Raw genomic sequence first — 6,000 nt, 5'->3', positions numbered from 1 at the left:
CACATCTTACCCACTTCTGTATCCCCTTGCTCTTCTGTCCCTCCACTGTACCACTCTGCTCTTCTGTCCCACCACTGTAACCCCCTGCTCTTCTGCCCCCACCAATGTTCCCCCTTTCTCATTTGCCTTACCACTGTACCTCCCTGCACATCTGCTCCACCGCCATACCACCATGCTCTTCTGTCTCACCGCTGAACCAGCTTCTCATCTGTCCTAACACTGAAACCCATTTTCTCATCTGCCCCACCACTTTACCTCCTGCACACCAGTCTCACCAATGTACCCCCTGCTCTTTTGCCCCACCACTGTAACCCTGCGCTCATGTGTTCCACCAATGTACCTCCTTTCTCCTCTGCACCCCTCTGCACATCTGCCCCACCGCTGTAACCCCCTGCTCATCTGTCCCACCAATGTACCTCCTTTCTCCTCTGCCCCAAAACTGAACCTCCCCCCTGCTCCTCTTTGCCACCACTGTAACTTCCAGTTCACCTGCCTCATCACTGTCCCCCCCCCCCCCCCTGCTTTTCTGCTCTACCGCTGAATACCCTTCTTATCCCTCCCACCACTGTACCTCCTGCACATCTGCCCCATCATTGTACACTGTACCCCCTTGCTCTTCTGTCCCTGCTCATCTGCCTCATCAATGTAATCCCTTTTCTCATCTGCCCCACCACTGTACCTCCCTGCACATCTGCTCCACCGCCGTATCTCCATGCTCTTCTGTCTCACTACTGATTCACCTTCTCATCTGTCCTAACACTGAGCCCATCTGCTCATTTGCCCCACCACTGTAACCAGCTTTCTCATCTGCCCCACCAATGTACCTCCTGCACGTTTATCTCACCTCTGTACCCCCCTGCTCTTCTGCCCCACCACTGTAACCCCTGCTCATCTGTCCCACCAATACACCTCCTTTCACATCTGCCCCACTGCTCTACCCCCCTCCTTTTCTGTCCCACCACTGGACCCCCTTCTCATCTACCCCAACACTAAACCCCCTGCTCATCTAGCCCACCACTGTACCACCCTGCTCATCTGTCCCACCACTGTACCACCCTGCTCATCTGTCCCACCTCTGAACCCCTCCTCATTTTCCCCACCGCTGTACCCTCTTCTCATCAATGATATGGAGAGTGGTGAAAGGAAGCAGAGATGAGACGCATCTACCTGTCCTGCACACTCACCCTGCTGATCCACCTCTTGCATCCAGCCCACGTGCTTGTATGTGATGTATGGGATGTATGTGATGTCACATACAAGCATCTGGAATGGATGCACAATGATGAGCTCAGGTCAGGGGTATTTTCTGAAAGCAATGGGCCTGTGTGCAGCATCATAAGTTGGGCCCCCGCAGCTGAGAAAAAGCACGGCGCTCTGCGCCACAGGAAACGTTGGGTGTGATTTTCATTGCGCTGAATACTGGGTGTGGCTTAAAGGGACACAGAGTACCAGGGTTCAGTAGTAAGTGATGCAAAGGTTCAGGAATAATTTCAACAGTTCCCAGAAGCTCAACAGTAATTCCACAAACTGTCACCTGATTGGGGTTTTCTCAATCACAGTGAAATCTCTTCTTTCTGAGATTGGTAGTGGCAACCAATCGAGCCACCAGATGGTGGGCGGGCTAGCAGAACTGTGATTGGCTTGAGCAGTGGCCAATGACAGTCCTCCTCCAGGCACCCCCCCCCAGTAGAACTGCACCCAATCTCTTCCCCATCACAAGAGCTGACAATCGCAGCTACAGCGAAGTTAGAGAACCAATCAATGTTTCCCATCTTTTAACAATGTGTGGGGGCGCAGTGCCTCGCCCTCAGTGCAGTGTGGGGAACTCTAAAATTGGAATGCATTAGTGTCTCACTGACACTTCCCTGCACTGCTCTGCTGATGAAGAGGGAGTCGAGTGCCGGCAAAAGCGGTTTTGTGTGCCGGCTTTTGGCACCAGTGCCAGGGGTTGCTTACCCCTGCCACAGCTGGTCAGTGGAAAACACATCCAAAGCCTATTTTTTGCACAGAATGTTTCAAATGCCACATGAGTAAGCATATTGTATTGCTACTAGTAATTACTCATACAAATATAATCCAGAAACTGTATGAATACCAGAATTCCATTTCCTTCAATGTTCTACAGGAAATGACCTCTCTGGACTTGGCAAGAAAGAACATTCTTTTTTTTTTTTCAGTTGATTGTGATACAGGGTAAGTAGAAACTCAGAAATAGATCTAAAGATATCAGGAAATATAAAAGGCTCAAGGTGACAGTTGTGTCCCTCTTTGTATAATCCAGTCCACAAATACTCTAGCTGAAAAGACAACTGATGCATATCCACCCATCCATCACACCTGGCTATCTTCCTCCCTGGAGATTTACCCAGCAGTGTTCTCCTGCTGTCCTTCTCCTTCTCCCATGCCTCCATTCAGGACACCCCTGTGTGACGTGAAGAGGGGCCCTTCCACACCCGAACCCAGGCCTGAGGCAACACCCCCCCCCCCAGACTAGGGGGTTACCCTCGAACTCCACTGCCACAGCTGGGCTGACCCAGAGTATTTAAGGGGGCCTGCCCCCTGCCAACCCATCTGTTGGGGGTTGGCCAGGGCCCTCGGAATACTCCAGACAGCTCCTTCTCACCTCCACCCCCATTCTTCTGGAAGTTTCCAGCAAGTTCCAGAAGTAGTGGTTGGTCCCAGAGATGCTGCCTGTGAGTCATCCAGCCTCCCGGAGTCACTCACCCAACCCAGATAAAAAACACAGGTTACCAGCCAACCCTAACAATTTACCTACTAATGCTATTCTAGCACACTACAGGGTGCTACATTTACATGAAATGCCACTACACGTGTCCCAGGCCAGTGTGAACACTCAACAGTTTACCTGATCACCACCACACCAGTCCCACTATCACCAGACCATTGTAAATCAGCAACAGTGTTCCTGATCAGCCACACCAGTGCCACTGTAACTAGACCATTGCAAGCCAGCAATAGTGTTCCTGATCAGCACCTGTACAGTGGCATGAGAGCAGTGTAAACCAGGAACAATGTTCCTGATAGCTGCCACAGCAATCCCAGAGTAACCAGACCAGTTCAGTGAGCAACAGTGTTCCTTATCACCGCCACACCAGTCCCAATGTTACCAGACCAGTGTACTCCATCAACAGTATTCCTGATCACCACCACACCAGCCCTAGTATCACCAGACTAGTGTAAATCAGCAACAGTTTTCTTGATCACTGCCTCACCAGTCCCAGCGTAACCATACCAGTGAAAGAGAGCAACAGTGTTCCTGATCAGCGCCTGCACAGTGTCTCAAGACCAATGTAAGCCAGGAACAGTGTTCCTGAACACTGTCACAGCACTTCCAGAGTGAACAAACGAGTTCAGCCAGCAACAGTGTTCCTGATCACCGCCACATGAGTCTCAGTGTCATGACAGCAATGCCAGCATAACCAAACCAGTGTAAGCCAGCAACAGTGTTCTGCTCAGCACCTGTACAGTGTCTCAAGACCAGTATAAACCAGGAACAGTGTTCCCGAATGCTGCCACAGCACTTCTTCAGTGAACAGACCAGCTCATCCAGTAAAAGTGTTCCTGATCACTGCCACATGAGTCCCAGTGTCACCAGACCGGTGCAGCCAGCAACAGTGTTCCTGATTAGCACCTGTACATTGTCTCAAGACCAGTGCAAACTAGCAACAGTGGTCCTAAAAAGCACCTGTACAGTGTCTCGAGACCAGTGTAAGCCAGAAACAGTGTTCCTGAATGCTGCTACAGCACTTCCAGAGTGAACGGACCAGTGTAGCCAGCAACAGTGTTCCTAATCACTGCCACACAAGCCCCAGTGTCACCAGAAAAGTGCAGCCAGCAGTAGTGTTCCTGATCACCACTACACCAGTCCTAGTATCACTAGACCAGTGTAAATGAGCTACAGTGTTCTTGATCACTGCCACACCAGTGCCAGTGTTACCATACGAGTGAAAGCCAGCAACAATGTTCCTGATCAGCACCTGTACAGTGTCTCAAGGCCAGTCCAGCCAGAAACAGTGTAACTGATCAATGTCCCACAAGCCCCAGTGTCACCAGACCACTGCAATCCAGCAACAGTATTCCTGATCACCACCACACAAATCCCAGTGTCACCAGACCAGTGCAAGCCAGCAACAGTGTTCCTGATTACCACCACACGAGTCCCAGTGTCACCAGACCAGTGCAAGCCAACAGTGTTCCTGATCACCACCATACAAGTTCCAGGGTCACCTGACTAGTGCAAGCCAGCAACAGTGTTCTTGATCACCACCATACCAGTCCTAGTATCACCAGACCAGTGTAAATGAGCAACAGTGTTCCAGATCACCACAACACGACTTCCAGTGTCACCTGACCAGTGGAAGCCAGCAACAGTGTTTCTGATCACCACCACACCAGTCCTAGTATCACCAGACCAGTGTATATGAGCAACAGTGTTCTTGATCACCGCCATACCAATTCCAGTGTAAACATACCAGTGCAAGCCAGCAACAATGTTCCTGATCAGCACCTGTACAGTGTCTCAAGACCAGTCCAGCCAGCAACAGTGTAACTGATCAATGTCACACAAGCCCCAGTGTCACCAGACCACTGCAAGCCAGCAACAGTATTCCTGATCACCATCACATGAATCCCAGTGTCACCAGGCCAATGCAAGCCAGCAGCAGTGTTCCTGATTACCAACACACGAGTCCCAGTGTCCCCAGACCAGTGCAAGCCAGAAACAGTGTTCCTGATCACCACCATACGAGTTCCAGTGTCACCTGATCAGTGCAAGCTAGCAACATTGTTCTTGATCACCACCACACCAGTCCTAGTATCACCCGACCAGTGTAAATGAGCAACAGTGTTATTGATTACCACTATACGAGTCCCAGTGTCATCAGACCAGTGCAAGCCAGCAACATTGTTCCTGATCACCACCACACGAGTTCCAGTGTCACCTGACAAGTGGAAGCCGGCAACAGTGTTCCCGATCACCATCACACGAGTTCCAGTGTCACCTGACCAGTGGAAGCCAGCAACAGTTTTCCTGATCCCCACCACATGAGTTCCAGTGTCCCCTGACCAGTGCAAGCCAGCAACAGTGTTCCTGATCACCACCACACCAGTCCTAGTATCACCAGACCAGTGTAAATGAGCAACAGTGTTCTTGATCACCGCCATACCAGTTCCAGTGTAAACATACCAGTGCAAGCCAGCAACAATGTTCCTGATCAGCACCTATACAGTGTCTCAAGACCAGTCTAGCCAGCAACAGTGTCCCTGATTAGTGATGGCCGAACGGTTCGCCCGGCGGTCGTTTCGCGGCGAATTTCCGACATTCGCGGTCCGCACGTTCGAACGCCTTTTTCCGTCGTTCGCCGCGGCGGACTTACGTGTTTAATGTATACAAGAACTTTAACCTTTGGTGACACGTTTATCATGTGATACAGGACAGCCAATTGAGACATGACAGCACATGGACACTTGTACATTCCCCCTAACCTATAAATACACCCGATCCGGTGGCCATTTTACATTCTTTCTTCTGTTACGATAGGGACAGGTTCCTGTGTGGAGTAGGGAGAGATAAACCACTAGCTATTTGGTACACAAAAGTTCTTTTCAGGACTGGTATAGGTGTTAGGTGTTGATAGGTTTGCTGTGCTGCTGATTCTTGCAGCAGCCTGAGTGTCTTTTGTTAGTTTAGAGAAAGGGAAAGGACGGTGTATGCTACAGGGACAGCCAGATTAGTCTTTCATCATCATCATCATCATCATCATCATTAGCTGTTACTATCAAGGTCCACAAAAGAGCTGTTCCAGTAACCACTAATCGTTCTCTTTTTTTGCCAATTTGTATAGGGACAGGAAGGAAGCAGTGTTGTCAGGCAGTGAGGGTAATTTTAAAGACTTGCTGTTATTATTAGTTCCACAAAGGTTCTTTTCAGGACTGGTATCAGTGGTACAGTAATAGGCTTGTACATGTATAATATTCTTT

This window comes from Lithobates pipiens, unplaced genomic scaffold (genome assembly GCF_037356315.1).
Source record: "Lithobates pipiens isolate NorthernLeopardFrog02 unplaced genomic scaffold, aLitPip1_a1.2 Scaffold_18, whole genome shotgun sequence".
Lineage (NCBI taxonomy): Eukaryota > Metazoa > Chordata > Amphibia > Anura > Ranidae > Lithobates > Lithobates pipiens.
The sequence above is the reverse complement of the archived record's forward strand: the minus strand, read 5'-3'. Positions refer to the sequence as shown.